Source organism: Lathyrus oleraceus, chromosome 4 (genome assembly GCF_024323335.1).
Source record: "Lathyrus oleraceus cultivar Zhongwan6 chromosome 4, CAAS_Psat_ZW6_1.0, whole genome shotgun sequence".
Classification (NCBI taxonomy): Eukaryota; Viridiplantae; Streptophyta; class Magnoliopsida; order Fabales; family Fabaceae; genus Lathyrus; species Lathyrus oleraceus.
The window spans coordinates 40,479,957-40,497,818 of NC_066582.1; positions in this window are offsets into that span (position 1 = coordinate 40,479,957).

A 17,862-nucleotide genomic window follows, 5' to 3' on the forward strand; every position below is an offset into this window, starting at 1 on the left:
AACCTTCATGGTTGAACACGATTCCTCCTCAAATCACATTGATGACACTTTGTCAATGACAAATCAAAATACATCGACGAAGAAAAACACTTTCCACTCTCCTTTTGCTATCAACAACGCCAAAACCATCATACCGATGATGTTGGACTATGACTCTAATTTGTATATGTCATGGTCTTCCCTCTTTAAGGTGCAAACACACGTTCACAATATGCTTGACCACACCATTCCTCCCTCTGATGAACAAACAATCCAAACAGCGACCACCCTTAAAGCTAGTGATTACGACCTTTAGAATCTTCTATGCGTTGTTGTGTTACAATGGATGTAGGCAACTGTATCACAAGACATCCTAAACTCTATTCTTTTGATCGACGATTCTTCATAATAATGTTAGAATCACATAACTTCTATGTTCAATGATAACAAACACTCAAGGGTTGTTCAACTCAAAAACCAGTTTAGCAACACTCATATGGAAGATTTTTCCTCCACCAAAGCATAACGTAATCATCTCAAACTCCTCTCCGATCAACTTCCAAACGTGGATACTCTGATCTCTGATACCCGTTTGGTTTTGAAAATAAACTTCGACCTTACCGACGCCTATGTCGGGTTTGTGACTTACATACAACAACATGGACCTTTACCCACCTTTGCTGCTGCAAAATCTCGATTAGAACACGAAGAATAAACTATTCTTCAATGTGTTACTCGTAAATATTCCTCCAGATCAACGACGCTCATGGCCAAAACCACTGCACCCATGTCAGATATTCTCCATGCATCTACGGACAACACACAAACCTGTAACACTGCACCCAACAGTTACTGCGGCTGCAGAAACAAAAATAATCACACCAACAACAACGACCAGAACTCTGGGAGGGGTGGTCGAATCAATGGCCGCGAACAACAACCTCAGTGGCAGCAGTGGGCCCCTTGGCAACGATGAGCTTCTTGGGACATTCCACCTTGTCCTTACCCATCTTTAAATTTGAATATGCCAAATAATATTGTCCAACAAAGTGGAATTCTTGGGCCCATACCTCAAGATGCTTTCAATGTGAATGCACCCAGCCCAACTGATATTGAAAATGATATTCACACCCTCAGTCTTGTGCATCCAGACCAATCTTGGTATATGGACACTGATGCCACCTCTTACATGACATCTTCGCAAGGTAATCTTTTGTCTTATTTTAAATTGAGTAAAGTTAATAAAATCATCATAGGAAATGTTCATTCATTTCATGGATGTAGTTCACACATACCCTCACATCACCCTCCTCTTATACTAAAAAATGTATTACATACCCCAAAATTAATTAAAAAATTAGTATCTTTCGTTTTAAGCTCATTAGGTCACAAATACTATGTCCTATTTTTGGATGATTATTCAAAAAAATTATGGACGTTTCCTATATCTCACAAATCTCAAGTATATTCATGTTTTAAAAAACTTAGTGCTTACATAAACACACAATTTCAACATGAAATCAAAACCATTCAATGTGACAATGGTAGTGAATATATAAATAGTAATTTTCGAAAAATATGTGAAACCATTGGAATATATTTTCGTTTATCTTCCCCTTATACATCTTCTCAAAACGACAAATTCGAACAAAAAATACGTTCCATTAACAATATTATTCGAACATTATTAGTTCATGCATCATTACCGCCATCTTTTTGGCACAACGCTCTAGAAATGACCACATATCTTCTAAACAGTTTACCAACCAAAACCATCAATTTTGAGTCACCTCTTAAAATGTTGTATCACAAAGACCCTTCCTTTTCCCACTTACGCGTCTTTGAATGTTTATGTTATCCTCTATTTCCATCCACAAAAATACATAAACTTCAACCTCGCTTCACACCACGTGTCTCTCTAGGATACCCGCCACATCATAGAGGCTACAAATGCCTAGATCTATCATCAAATAAAATTATCATTTGTTGCCATGTATTATTTGACGAAACATGTTTCCCTTATGCAAAGTTGCACACCCCCCAACCCACCTCTTACACTTCCTAGAAAATGACTTAACTCTTTGCATCATAGACCGCATCTTGACTCAAACTCAACCCGACCCAAATTTAAGTTTGTCGGCTCATCTACCACACTGGTCCCCTCCATGGAATTCAAACTCATCATAAACTCTCCCAATCTAACATACATCACCACAAGCATTCGCCCCACCTTCACATACATCATGGACCATCCCTACTTCCCATTAAATACATCTTTCCCCACCCCTAATTACATTGTCACACCTCCCACAAACAAACTAACAATCCCTTCCTCCCATTTTCTAACCCTCTTTATAAATAGACACAAAACCGGTAACACGAAGTCAACATAGTATTTTTAAACCCAACCAAAAATACTATGGACTACACACTCAAGTTACCAAATCCCCTCTCCCTAAAAAACAAGTGTATGCACTTAAATACCCAAATTAGAAAATGGTCATGATGATGAATATCATGCTCTAATTAAAAATAAGACATGAGATTTAGAACCATGACCGCCTGATGTTAATGATATTCCTTCTATGTGGATTTTTAGACATAAAGAAAAATATGACTGCTCTTTTGAGAGGCATAAAGCTCGACTTGTAGGTGATGGTGCATGTCAACAGGTTAGCATTGATTGTGGAGAAACGTTTAGTCCAATTGTTAAGCCAACTACTATTTAAACTGTCCATAGTATCATAGTTTCTAAGTCATGGCAAATTCATCAATTGGATGTCAAGAAAGCCTTTCTACATGGTGAACTAAAATAAACGGTATACATGCATCAACCGTTGGGATTTAAGGACCCGACAAATCCTCATCACGTGTGTCTTCTACACAAATCTTTATATGGGCTCAAACAAGCTCCTCGAGCTTGGTACAAGCGCTTTGCTAATTATGTTTCCTCCACAGGTTTTTCTCAAATCAAATGTGATCATTGTCTCTTCATCTACAAGAAAGACACTTATATGGCGTACATCTTATGATAAGTTGATGATATTATTCTTACTACTTCTTTAGCTACTCTAAGGAAATCTACGATATCTCTACTCAATTCAGAATTTTCCTTGAAATATATGGGACCCCTGAACTTCTTTTTGGGCATTGCGGTCACACGCTACCAAAAAGGTTTATTTCTCTCACAAGAGAAGTATGTCGAATAAATCCTTGAACACGCAGGAATATCATCTTACAAACCATGCCTCACACCGGTTGATACAAAACCGAAGTTGAGTGCCACCGATAGCATTCCTTATGAGGATCCATCTTTATATCGTATTCTTGCAGGTGCGCTTAATTATCTCACTTTCACTCGACCATATATTTCATATGCAATAGAACAAATATGTCTCTTCATGCACAACCCCATGGAAGCCCACATGCATGCTCTCAGACGCATTTTGCAATATATTCAGGGTACACGACCCCATGGATATCCCTAACACCAGACATTCTATCTTTGGTTATTGTGTGTTTCTTGGTGATAACCTTCTCTCTTGGTCACCAATGTTGTTTGTGAATCATGTTGGTTACACAATATTCTTCTTGAAGTACACTATCAAATTCCCAAGGCTACTTTGGTTTACTGTGACAATATCAATACAATTTATCTCTCCGTCAACTCAGTTCAAAATCAACGAATGAAACACATCGAAATGGATATTCATTTTGTTCGCGAAAAAGTAGCTCGTGGTCATGTACGTGTTCTTCATGTTCCCTCCTGTTATCAAATTGCATACATATTCACCAAATGTCTTCCTTTGATACTTTTTCAAGACATCAGAGATAGTCTCAACGTAAGTCAACCTCTTGCTCCGACTGCGGAGGAGTAATAAAGAATAGAATAAAATAGAATATGTCTATAATTAGTGCATAATTATTTAATTTAAAATTATAGTTATTATACATTATTAGTATCATAAATAAGTTTGGTAAATTAGTTATTACACATTAGTTGTTTCCTAAATATGTTTGATAAATCATTGTATATGTATCAGATTACAAATTGATAATATTCAAGGAATCACATTCTTACAAAAAAATAAGAACTAAAACATGTTTTACAACACTTTTGCAAACATAAATTTTTGTAAAAAAAGGAAACACGTAAAATATTTTAAAAGCTTGATAATCAAAGCTTTCATATATTTAACCTTAATACATAAGGTACACTGATGTTTTGTAGAACCAATAAGTTGACCTTAAAAAAATTTGGTCGAGCTACTAGTAAAATAGTATCAATATTTACCTACTCAGAAAATATTTATCATGGAATATGTGGTTATATATGTATAAAGTGTACATTTGATTTGGATGTAGACAAATAAATTAAATCAAAATCATATATATTATCAATCACAGTTAAGTGTGAATCAAATAAAAAAGCGAAAGGTTTTTGGTGATATGTGCAAAAGAATCAAAAGTTAAAGAACTCCACAAAGAAATGAAGCCAACTGTGAAAAGCTTGTTTGTGATCCTATGATATGTCTATTTATAGGCTCAAGTAAAATTAAATGTATTCTCTCAAACTACTGAAATCGTCTCTCTGTCTCTCTATGTGTGTGACCTTGTAAGTTCTCGTGATATTGATAATTATACTAAATCATACATTTAATATAATAAATAGTAGCAATATCTAGCAACACATCATTGTTATCCAAGTTACGAAAATTTCATGTAATTTGATAAAATATTTATGTGATAATGTTAGTGTATACAATTATCCTTTGCCCTCATGTCTATATTGAAACTAAGGCATAGACCGTGTCACCCTTGTCTAGTTCAAAATTGGTTCTTTAGACATATATCCTATTACACATAATGGGAAAATCTTTCTAGGTCACTCATGTCCCTCAACATGATTTTTGAAGTACACATCAATCATACTTATGATCATCCTATTACGGAAAATGTTTGATTGGTAATAAAGTACTTGACTTCACATCTAGGGGACATAGTTATTTCAGGCCGAAGGGTGGTATACACCATTATTTCCTTGAGAATATCTTATGACACTTGCATAACATTCTATGTAGTATTCTAATGGTGGGTCAATCTAGTATAAGTATTACTCATAATATTCATACCTATGTGAAGACTTGATAACTCTTTACCCATGATCCATGAGAAGTGATCATTAGCCTATCCATATAATGGTCTCAATGCTTTAATGTTATCCCACTTCAAAATAAATTTTGACTATAGATACTTTAGGAATAATATGTTCTTTATTATTTTGGAAAAACAAACATAACAAAGAAATGCATTTTATTATTAATAAAAAATTTGATATAAGGAATAAGTTCTAATAAAACTATTGGCCTATATGGTTTACAATAACAGTCTCTCACTAACACTACAGTCAATCAGGCAGGCACCTAATATCCATAGATCTAGTATGGTCATCATGTTTCTGCTACGCAAGATGATTTGTCAATAGGTTAGAGACATTGTCAAATGTTTTCACTTTGCATATCTTCACATCTATTTTATCTATTATCTCTCGAATGAGGCATATCACCTAAGTATGTGTTTGGATTGTTGGTGCGATATAGGATCCTTATCTTGTGCGGTGGAACCATTATTATCATAATATAGATCAATGGTGTCACACCCCATAATTTACCCTTAGATTTCATAATCATTTGCATCCTATACATCATTCATGCATAACTAACCTCAAGATCAAGATATGCCCAGTTTGTTTCATCTTTGAATTAGGGTTTCCCTCAAAGAGATCGAAGGATTGATCAGTCAACCTTTTGGACTGATCATCAATAAATCAAGTTCTCATACACTCAAGAGGTCTCTTTCCATCAACAAATAAGTATATTGTGGCCTAATCACAGGTGCATCAAGCTTCACTTTCATCTGGCTCACTAATTAGGGGTTCTCAGCAACATTCAATTTCATTTGAGAATTTTGATCAAGACATATCTCAAGCCTTAATACATGACTAAACACACTAATTAAATCCTTAGAGCCCATCCATGATGTTCAATTGGCTCAAGAGTTTGAATTCATTGAAGATCAAGCAATTCAAATTCATCTGATACACAACCAATGCACTGCAAAGTCAAACCTTTGACTTTTGAGATTTATGATCAAATATGAACTTATCAAGTTAAATTTCATGAATATATGTTTAATTGATGAATTTGATCAAGAAAAATCAAGAAAATTTAGGTTACTTGCAAAAAGGGCAATCTTGAAGACATTGAAAATTTCACCAGGTATCCAAATTTCATGTCAAAAGTGGAAAACTTCCCAAAGCCATAACTTCCAATTCAAGCAGCCATTTTCTTTTCTAAAAATCACAAATTAAATATCTTGTTCCATAATTCAAATTTGTCCTAGAGGGTCGACTCCCTAAAAGTGCAAGGATTTTGAGTTATGAGGCCATGAAGTTGGTGTCTCAAGTTGAAACACTTAAAAAAATTTCAAGTCAGCTTTGATCCCTAAAAAGTAATAAACTTTAGAGCCAGTTTTCATTATGATCCACTTTGATTCAGTAAAAACTCAAAATATGAAAGTTGTAGAGCATGTCTGGGGATTTCCAAAAAGTACAAGTACATTTTTCCCATTCACGAGCTATGAGTTTCAAAAATGGGAAGTTAGGGTTCCAAACTTGAATTTCAAGTCATGTTCATGATGAATTCTTGGAGGAAAACCATTTCAAATGTGCAAATCCCTTGATTGCAGACCCTTTTGTGTACAAATATCTCCATAATCATATGTTTATATGAATTCTAAGTGTATTACATAAGGAATTGAGGTTTTGTCCATTGTATTATACCATTTATGGATGAATTTGCAAAATGTCACATTACTACTTTGATAAAGCATGCTTTATGCCAACAACTCACTCCTTCACCCTTGAAACTTGTCCCTAAAGATCACAAACAATCTTAAGTGATCAGAAGTAACCTTGTAAAGGCTAGAAAAGCATGACAAACTCCTTGAAACTCCACAATTCATGCAAACTTCTCATTCATTCTCAACCAAAACCATAACTTCACAACTTTTGTTTCTAACTAGTTCCAATCCCCACTCTTGTCCTATAAATAGAGGGATCCCTTAAGCCTTAAAAGACACAACAATTACCCCTCAACACTTCAGCATCCCATTCCATTAGAATTTGCAAAAACGCACTATTTTGCAAGTTCTCTAACCAAACTTATTCCCCACGTGTATCTTCCAAACAAACACCACAAATCATCTCTAGATACCATTTAGAGCTTGTTTAATCACTTGAACAAGTTTTATATCCTCTATTTTATCATTCATCATTTCACTTCTTCATTTTGCAAAAACATTCGTGTGTGATAATACAAGTTGTTTCTGGCCATTCTCATTGTTCAAACATATCCTCAAGGATCAACAAGGCTAGTAAAATCTCTCTCTTATCTCTGTAGTAGCTAAGAGGAAGCATTGAACTTTCTCCAATAGGTAAGTGCATTACACTTTGAAACTCTTATGCATGCATCATTATTGAATATTTATTGAAGTAAAAATGTAGTATATAGTGTATTCGTTGTATGTTTGCTACTGTATGCATTATACCATGCTCACACATTGAGATTTTATTGTTAGAAAATTAAAAGTGTAGTTCTAGTTTTTCCCTTGGCACGCTTTGTACATTGGGTTTTAGGATGATATAATGATACCATTAGATTTCTTGCAAAAAATAGATAAATTTATGTTCTTACGGTTTTTAATTTCATGGAAAATTGAGAGAGTTATGATTGTTGAAAGTTTGAGAAGAAAATTGAAAAGAAATTGAAACAAGGTCGTGAGGTTGAAGAAGATGAGCTGGCGCCATCTTTTGAATTTCTGAACTTGTTTTATTATATAATTAAGTGTTCGCGTTGTGTTTACTATATGTATCACCTCCCCAGCAGTTAGAGTGTGTATGTTAAGGCTTTGTGTATGCAAAAGGTCTGGGGTTTGAATCTTCCTCGCCCAAGACCCATTTTTTATTCATTGTTTTTTGCCTATTTATTTTTGTTGTTTTTCATAACTTCAAAGACTCATAACTTGATGATCCCTAAACCATTTTGAGCCACTCTTTTTGCTATGTGTTCATAATTTTATATATTTTATAATGGTAAAAGGAAATTCCAGAATTGATTTATTTTTCACATACTTATGCTTGTCTAAAGTTGGTACCTTTTTATGATTGTTTTAGGGTTTCAAATGACCTTCTTTGGTTGATACCTTAATTTTTATTGATCACCATGACTTGTATAAATGTTGTGCATCATATATGAACTTTGTTTGATGTTGTCAATATGTGCCTCTTGGATTTTGACCTAATTTTGACTTACTTTAATTTATGTTTATATGTTTATGTGCTTTGAACTTTGTTACTATGCCATGAACTTTTATGTGTTTACTTTGCCATTGATCCATGATTCACATGTCACTTATTTCATGTCTTGTTGAACCTTTGTGTGCATGTGTGCCCTTGTGTTTGTCTTTGTTTATGTGTTTGCAAATTCTTTAAACTTGTGATAACATGTCTTTGTATGACTTGTGTGCTTACATGTTCAAACCTTTTGTATGATGTTGAACCCTTGATTGTGATCATATTAAACCTTAACATGCATGTCTTGAATACCTTAACTTGTTTTCATGATTAAGTTGATGTTATGTCTAAACCATATCTTACTTCATGCATATACATGTTCATTCATACTTATTATGACATCCATATACATGTTCATGCATTGTTATGTCATTAGTATTTGTTTATTCATGATGATATATCTATGTCATTCATATTCATGTTAACTTTATACATCTTTGATTTATGTTGTTGTATCTTTGTTCATGTTCACATGTTGTACATATGTGTTTACATACCATGCTTGATATTGTTATGATCATGCTTTCATATCTTTGTGGATGTCATGCTTGAGCATATTCTTTATCATTTGCTTATATTTGTTGATGTCATGATTTAACATCTTATTTATCATATGCTTATCTTTGTTGATGTCATGCTTGAATATCTTCTTCATTTGCTTATCTTTGTGGATGTCATGCTTGAACATCTTTCTTTACCAGTTTTTACCTTTGATGTCATGCTTGAACATATTTCTTTATCATTTTCTTATCTTTGTGGATGTCATGCTTGAACATCTTGCTTATCATGTGTTTATCATTTTTTCCCCAAATCCAAGGGAAATAACTCTTTATTGACTTAATGTCATATGTAGTTTAGCAATCCCTGGTTTGACCTTGTTAGAGTCATTTTCGCTTTCAACTTAGATTTAAGTAAGAGTTTGTAACTCTTGTATGTGTGTTTGTTATGAACACTTACTTCTCCCTTTGGAACCTTGATCACTATCAAGTGTTCTTTCACCCTTAGTTAGGTGAACTATTGTTGCTCTTATTTCATCTTTATAAGGATATGTAGGCACATGACCGTGAAGTTTTGACGAGCAAACTTAATAAAACCTTTAGGCCCTTCCCAATAAAACATTTATGAACAATAGCAGACAAACAATAACATAACATAAATACTTTCAAAAGGTTCCTATAGGATACTATAGATACTGAGGATGCTAATACCTTCCCTTAATATAACCAACCCTCGAACCTTAGATCTCTTCACATTGTTTTTACATTGCACAATTAGGGTTTTATTCGATCTTTTCCCTTTCACTTGGATAAATTAAAGTTCGGTGGTGAACATTCAATGTTTTATGATTCAAGTTAATACAATAGCTTGATATCTGATTCTCACCGCGACAAATGGTATCCACAATGCTAGAGACTATGCCAATTTAACTAATGAACTTCTTGATCCAAACAAATTCTTTTGCTATTTTTGAGGCAACAATATACTACTCCCCGGTTGTAGAATCAACAATTATATTTTGCTTTGAACTTTTCCAACTCACATCGCCACTATTTAATCAAAAGATGTAACAAGATTGTGATCTAAATTCATACTTATCTATCGAGAAGCTAGATCGATGTATCCAATTATATTGATCTCTTTCTAACATCCATATATCAAGAATGATTCCTTAGTTATTCTCAAGTACTTAAGGATTCATAATACCAACCTAATGAGGATCATTGTGATCAGATTGGTACCTATTTATTGCAATTAAAGCATATGAGACAGCATGTCGGGTACATAACATGGCATGCATGATACATCCTATTGCATATGCATATGGAATCTTATTCATGTGATCCCTTTCTTCCTTAGTAGAAGGGGATTTTGTTTTGATAGACAAAATCCATGTTGCAGAGGTACGAATTCTTTCTTGGTATGAGGCATATTAAAGTATCTCAACACTTTGTCTATGTATGTACTCTTACTTAGGCCAAGCATTTTGTTGATCTATATCTATAGATCCTTATTCCCAATATATAGGCTACTTAACCCAAGTCCTTCATAGAAAAGCATTTTCCTAGCCAATTTTTCACTTGCTGGAATGTATGGACATCATTTCCAATGAGTAATAAGTAATTTACATATAATAACTGAAATATGATAATGCTTACACAAACATACTTGTAGACACAAGACTCATATTTGTTTTTAATGAATCCATATTATTTTAAAATTTTGTCAAAATGAAGATTAAAGCTTCTAAAAGCTTGCTTAAATCCATAGACTGTTTGTTGTAATTTGCATATATTTTTAGTTTATTATAGTATGTAAAATCCTTAAGGTTGTGTCATGTACACATCCTCAAGGAGATTCCCATTAAGGAAATAAGTATTGACATTCACCTACCATATTTCATAATCATGATATGCAACGATAACAAGTAAAATCCAAACAAACTTAAGAATTATAATTGGTGAAAAGGTTTCATCATAGTCTACACCATGCATTTTCTTATAGCCCTTAGCAACTAGTCGTGTCTTATAGGTAATGTGCATTACCATCCATGTCAGTCTTCTTTTTGAAGACCCACTTGCATCCTATAGGATTGACTCTTACAAAAGGCTCAACCAAGTTCCAAACCTAGTTTTTATACATGAAATTCATTTCATATTTCATGGATTCTAGACACTTCCCAGACTCAAGACTAGTGATGGCCTCTTGGTAGGTCACAAGCTCATATTGATCCATGAGTAATACATTACCTTAATCAGTTACGAGATGACCATATCTCTCAAGTTGGTGATATATCCAGTTGGACCTATGTTGGTCTTGTTATACATGAGCATGTTGCTCTTCCATAACCTCTTGTATTTCCTGCTTTCGTTCCTCCATGGCCATGTCAAAAATTTGAAACCCGCATGAAAGGTATATGTGATCTCTTACCACTTCATATCTCATATGGTGTCTTCTAAACTATTTTGGATAGAACATGATTAAATGTGTAAGTTATTGTCAATAGAGCATGTCCCCAAAAGGAGTTTGGAAGATCAGTGTGACTCATCATAAATAAAACCATATCTAACAAGGTTCAGTTTCTTCTCTCAGATACACCATTCCATTAATGTGTTCCAGGAGGAGTTAGTTGGGATAAAATCCCACGCTCTTTCAGATGTTCATTAAACTCTAAGCTTAAATATTCACCACCTCTATTTGATCGAAGGGCTTTAATATTCTTGCCTGGTTTGTTTTGTACTTCATTTTTGAACTCCTTGAACTCTTTAAATGATTCATATTTATGTTTCATTAAATACACATAAACATATCTAATATAATCATTAGCAAATGTGATAAAGTATTAAAAACCTCATATGGATGGTGTGTTCAATGGTCCACATACATCAATATGTATGAGGGTTAAAAGATCACTTGCCCTTTCACATTTTCCTGTTATTGGGAACTTTGTCATCTTTTAAAGTAAATAATATCATTATATCTCATATGATTCATAATCAATAGAGTCCAAGAGTCCATCTTTATGGAGTTTGGAAATGCATTTCTCATTTATGTAGCCTAAGAGACAATGACATGGGTAAGTCAAATTTAACTCGTTAGTTTTCACCCTTTTAGTATTGATGTTATAAATTGGCATCTCAAGATCAAGGACATACAATCCATTGTTCATTTGTGTTATAACATAAAATATATCATTTAAATAAATAGAGAAACAATTGTTATTTATTATAAATGAAAACCCAAATTTGTTCAAATAAGAAACTGAAATAATATCCCAACTAATTTCGGGCACATAATAGAAATTCTCTATCTGAGTTAATAAATCACTGGGTAAAGTAAATACATAAGCTTCTACTGGTAAAGCAACAACCTTTGTTCCATTACTTACTCATAGGTCAACTTCGTCTTTTGCCAATTCTCTACTCTTTTTTATCACCAACACATTAGTACAAATATAAGGACCATATCCCGTATCCAATATCCATTATGCAAAAGTAGATAAATTTATTTATATAACAAAAATAAATTAACTTGAAGTCTTTACTCCATTGTTTTATCTTTCATGTACTTTGGGCATTTTCTCTTCCAATGTCTGATCTTACCGCAGTAAAAGTAAGTGCCTATCTTAGTTATACCCATGGTAGGTTTCAAAGCACGAGCAGTAGGTTTGGGCTTGGTAACATCCTTTACTTTTCTTTTACTACCATGCTTGTTGGGTATTTTGTTGTGCTTATTTCCATTATTGGCCATGAGAATGGTCTTCCCTTTTGAATTCAGATTCTTCTTAGTAGTTCTCAACATGCCTACATCCTCTGACATATTTTTGTCCATATCATTCATATTGAAATTAAATACAAACTGATTGAAGCTCTTTGGAAACAATTGTAGGATCAAATCAGTCACAAGCTCTTTTCCAAGGGGGAAACCTAATCTTTCAAAGTTCTCCACATACGTAATTATATTGAGTATATAGGGGCTCCATTAGCTATCTTCCCTTGAAAAAGATATTTGGAAACTTCAATCATACCATGCCTAGATTTCTCTTAAGAGAGTATATTTAGGTGTTTGATCATATTTAAAATTTCCATGTTCTCATGTTGTTTTTGAAATTCATAATTCATGGTAGCCAACATGAGGCAGTCAGTTTCCATGGCATCATCGACATACTTCTTGTAAGCATCTTGATAGGTGGTCTTTGTAATTTTATTTCTAGTCATTTTGTATTAGTATTTTACCGTATTTTGTTCGATTTACTTTCAATTAACATGTTTTATGCTTTGGTTTGTGTATTCTTGCTATTTTCAAGGCCTAATGAGCATCCAAGACAAAGAGGGATCAAAGACAAGCAAAATGAGGCAAAACGATAAAAGACAATTTTTCCCATACAAACACCAGGGGGCTGCTACGACCACCCATAGCAGCTACTATGGGTCGTAGCAGCCAGAAACCATAGGCTCCCCCGTTGCTCATATCTTGGTACAAAAGGCAGAAACCTGCTACAGTCACCCATAACAGCTACTACGGGCCATAGCTGGGAGGCGAGATAAAATTGGCATGTTTCCATATTTAGACCGATTCTCTTTTATTATGGCTCTTAGGAAATATTTGATATATTTCAAATCTCAATAATTTTCATTAAGCCAAGTATTTTATGTACTTTTACTTTTTTCTATAAAACTCATAGTCTGTTATGAGTTTTAGGATCTAATTTTTATTCCAAGTTTCTACGTATTTGCAATTTGATTTTTCTCTGTAACTCAAGTCTCCAAGGGAGAAATTATGAACTAAAACTTAATAAAAATTAAGGTTTTATTATTCATTCTTTTTATATTATTCATCTGTTATGATTGTTTTATATGAGTTTGATAATGATTACCGATTTGGTTTTGTCTGCCTTCACCATGAGTGAGTAGTTCATTATGGACTAGGGGTTATGAGTATTGTTTCATTACCTATTATATGGTATGTTACTATCGATTGCGATAATTTTAATTAAACTTATTCTATAATATAAGTTCATGCATTCCAACTTTGTTAGGAAAGTAAGTGGTTCTCAAGTATCGACCCTAGTCTGAAAGGATACATTTCGATACCCGGAGCTCAGATTTTTAACCAACCTAGTCCAAAACAGCAAAAGTGCTTGGACGAATTTGAGAAAACATATAGCTAGGAAAAATTAACGACTCGTCGAAGAATAATTTGGCCATGCCAAAGCAGACGGATTATTCGTCATCGATAGGGGAAATACGCTGATGGAATCAGGTATTGCCCATAATTATCTATTTTCTATGATTTATGAGGAATTCTCGTAATAGAATTAACAAGGATCTTTCGATAATGTTAGAGTATGAACTGTAACCCCATGTCTTGTTTGCCCCAATTGAGATTTAAGTGACTTTTCTGTTAAGTTGTTTTCATTTAATTGCTTTTTCTGTTAAGTTGTTTACCAAAATCCATATTTTCGATTTCTCTAGATATACATCGATAGGATAAGAATTTGATACTTAAACCATTGGTCTCTATGGTTCAATATCTATTTTATTACTTCGCGTAGCTGTGCACTTACGACTTCATCAAGTTTTTAGCACCGTTGTCAGAGACCAATTACATTTAATATTGAATTTTTGTTTGATCATCGTATAGACTAAAGCTTACTTTTCTGTTGTTTTTACTGTGTTTATTTGTTGTAGTTCTCGTTGCTTTTGTATGCAAAGAAATTGTTCTATTGGTAACTTAGTTGAGCCCGTAGACAAAATGGAGTCTTTCTTACTCAAGAGACGCTGAAATTTTAGATTCCAAGCTATGGCCGATCCGATTGATACTAAGCCCCTTAAGGATCATGTTATTCCTACCGAAGAGGAACTGCATTGTAGTATTATGAATCCACCAATTGCGGATAATAATTTTGAATTAAAACCTTCCTTGATTGATATAGTGCAACAAAACCAATTTGTCGGTTTACTTTCAGAAAATATGAATATTCATTTTTTATTTTTGTTGATAATTATGGTACTGTTAAGGCCAATGGTGTTGACCAAAACGCCATCCACCTTCATTTATTTCCATTTTCTTTAAGAGACCATGCACAGACTTGGCTCCAATCCTTGCCCGCCACTTCTATTACTTCCTAGACCCAATTGAAAGTGGCCTTTCTTGTGCGGTACTTTCCGCCCAAGTTAAGAATGAGATAAATAACTTTAGGTAGGAAGACGGGGAATCCTTATTCAATGCGTGGGGGCGTTATACAGATTTGTTAAGACTATGTCCTTTCCATGGGCTTGAGAAGTGGATGATTATCTATATCTTTTACAATGGTCTCCTTTATCCCATAAGGATGACCTTAGATGCGGCTTATGGAGGATCCCTGATGAATAATCCTTAAGATATGGCCTATAATTTGATAGAAGGTATGGCAAAAAACCATCACTCATAGGGAAGCGTGTGATAAATTTCTGCTAAGTTTACCCCTAAGACCAATGATCTTTATGAGGGTAATGTGTTTGACCATATGCACACTAAGATGGATGCCCTTTACCAAAATATAAATAGTCTAAGCATCACACCTTCCACACCTACTATTCCAGCCCCTGTTGCCCCCGCTACTCTCTACTATGAGATATGTGGAGTTAATGGACAATACCGATAGAGATTGTCAAATGATCCTCACAGAAGGATCCAACCAAGAAAATGAAAGCTTTATGAACAATAACCAGAGGAACAATCCGTATTCCAACACCTATAATTTGGGGTTGCGTGATCACCCCAAATTCTCTTATAGGAACAACAACCCCTAACAAGCCATGGGACCTCCGAGTTTACAAAAAGCTACACCAATCGAGCTTAAGAAATCTAACCTTGAACTTCTGATGGAAATTTTCTTATTGACGCAAACCCGTCAAAACGGTGAGTTTAGAAATCAAAACCTCCTAATCAATGAGGCGCTTATGAAATTGAACACTAAGGTTGATAATGTTGTCACTCATACCAAAATGTCGGAGACTTGAATCTCCCAAGTAGCACAACAACAATCTGCTTCTTCCGTCCCTCCCAGATCATTTCTGGGACATCCCGAACAAAATCCTAAGGGTCATTTAAATGTCGTGATAACCCATAGTGGTAAGTAAATGGGTAGTTATAATGTGTGTGTGTATGTGCGCGTGTGTGTGTGTGTGTGTGTGTGTGTGAGAGAGAGAGAGAGAGAGAGAGAGAGAGAGAGAGAGAGAGAGGTTGAAGTGAGTGTGCTAACACCACCCGAAAAGGAGGTCGTTGAAGAGGTTGAGAAGGAGACGCTCTATGTTGCTTCCCCTCCCTATAAACCTATTGTTCCTTTCCCATAAAGGATTATGAAAGCCAAAGTGGAGGCCCAATTCAAAAAGTTCGTGGAACTTCTCAAAAAGACCCACCTCAATATGTCTTTCACCGAGGCACTAGCTCAAATTCCCTATTATTCCAAGTTCTTAAAAGAGATCTTTTCCAATAAAAGAAAGCTAGAGGACCATGCAATCGTGGTCATGATCTTTGATAGTAGTGTCGTGATTTAAAACATGGTAATCTCTAAGATCAAAGTTCCTGGAAATTTTTTCTATCCCTTGTCATATAGGTACCATGGACTTCGAGAGAGTGCTTTGTGATTTAGGAGTCAATGTTAGCCTAATGCATTTGTCTGTGTGTAAGAAGTTGGATATGGGAGACATGAAACCTACCAATATGTCTTTATAACTTGCCAATAGATATGTTAAGTATCCTATAGGTGTTTTAAAGGATGTCCTAATGAGAGTTGGAGAGTATTATGTGTCATTTGAATTTGTAATAATGGTCATCAATGAAGATTTTCAAATCCCGATAATTTTAGGAAGGCATTCTTAGCTACGAAAAGGGCCATAATAGATGTCAAGAGAGGGAAATTGACCTTTGAGATGGGAGAAGATAAAATTGAATTAATTTAGAAAAAGTATTGAAGACCCCTTCTTTAAGGGATTCTTATTGTTTTATTGACTTGTTAAGCGTTTGTGTTCAAGAGAATGCAACAAAACTTCCTCTGACAGCTAAGTTGGAAGAGAGTTTGCTTGATGGAACTGAGGTTGAGAAGGGTGATACCAAGGATAAAGGCCTCGATGCATCTATTATGAAATGTAATAAATCCAAGAACCATATATCCCATCTAGGGCCAAATAAGAATGAGCCTAAGGAAAAGAAGAGAGTGAAAGAGAAAGTATGTGAAAGACCAGATGAAAATTGTGAGCCTCCATATAAGAGGAAGAGAAAAGAAGAAGGTTACATGACATGGATGTCTAGAGTAAATTGGGTCCCGACAATGGCTAATGGACATGCTAAGGATTCCAATTTGAAGGAAGCATCCTCTTAAGTTAAGGGTGTAAGTGGTCAAGCTAAACGACCTTAAACAAAGCGCTTTGTGGGAGAACACCCATGCTTTTTTGGACTAATTTGTTTCTTTTTGTTTTGTTTCTTTTTCAGTTAATAAAAAGCTTGCAAGAACGAAGCCAAACAGGTAACAAATTGTTGAAAAAAGATGAGAAAAATTGCTCGTGGAATCATTCCCGGGAGAAAATCTCAAAAAACACAAGAAAATAAACTCCCCCATAGAAAAAACAGAGGCATACTACAAGCATCTGTAGCACCTGCTACGAGCCGTAGTAGGCCCAGTCCATAAAACCCTAAATCCCACTCATCACCATTGGGAAACAACTCCCTACTATAGACGGCCATAACATGTTCTATGGGTCATAGCAAGGCATGCAGAGGGAGAACTTAAATTTTAAATTTTTTTTCAAATTAAAATCTTTCTTGGAACCCCTCACACCTCAAATTAAACCAATCATCACCCATTAACTTTATTTAAATACACCAAATATGATTTTCTAACCATCATTACCATTATTTATTCTCTTTCCAAATCTCTCATCTTCAAACTCCCTGAACCTTTTCCAAGACTTCACAAGAACTCCATTGTT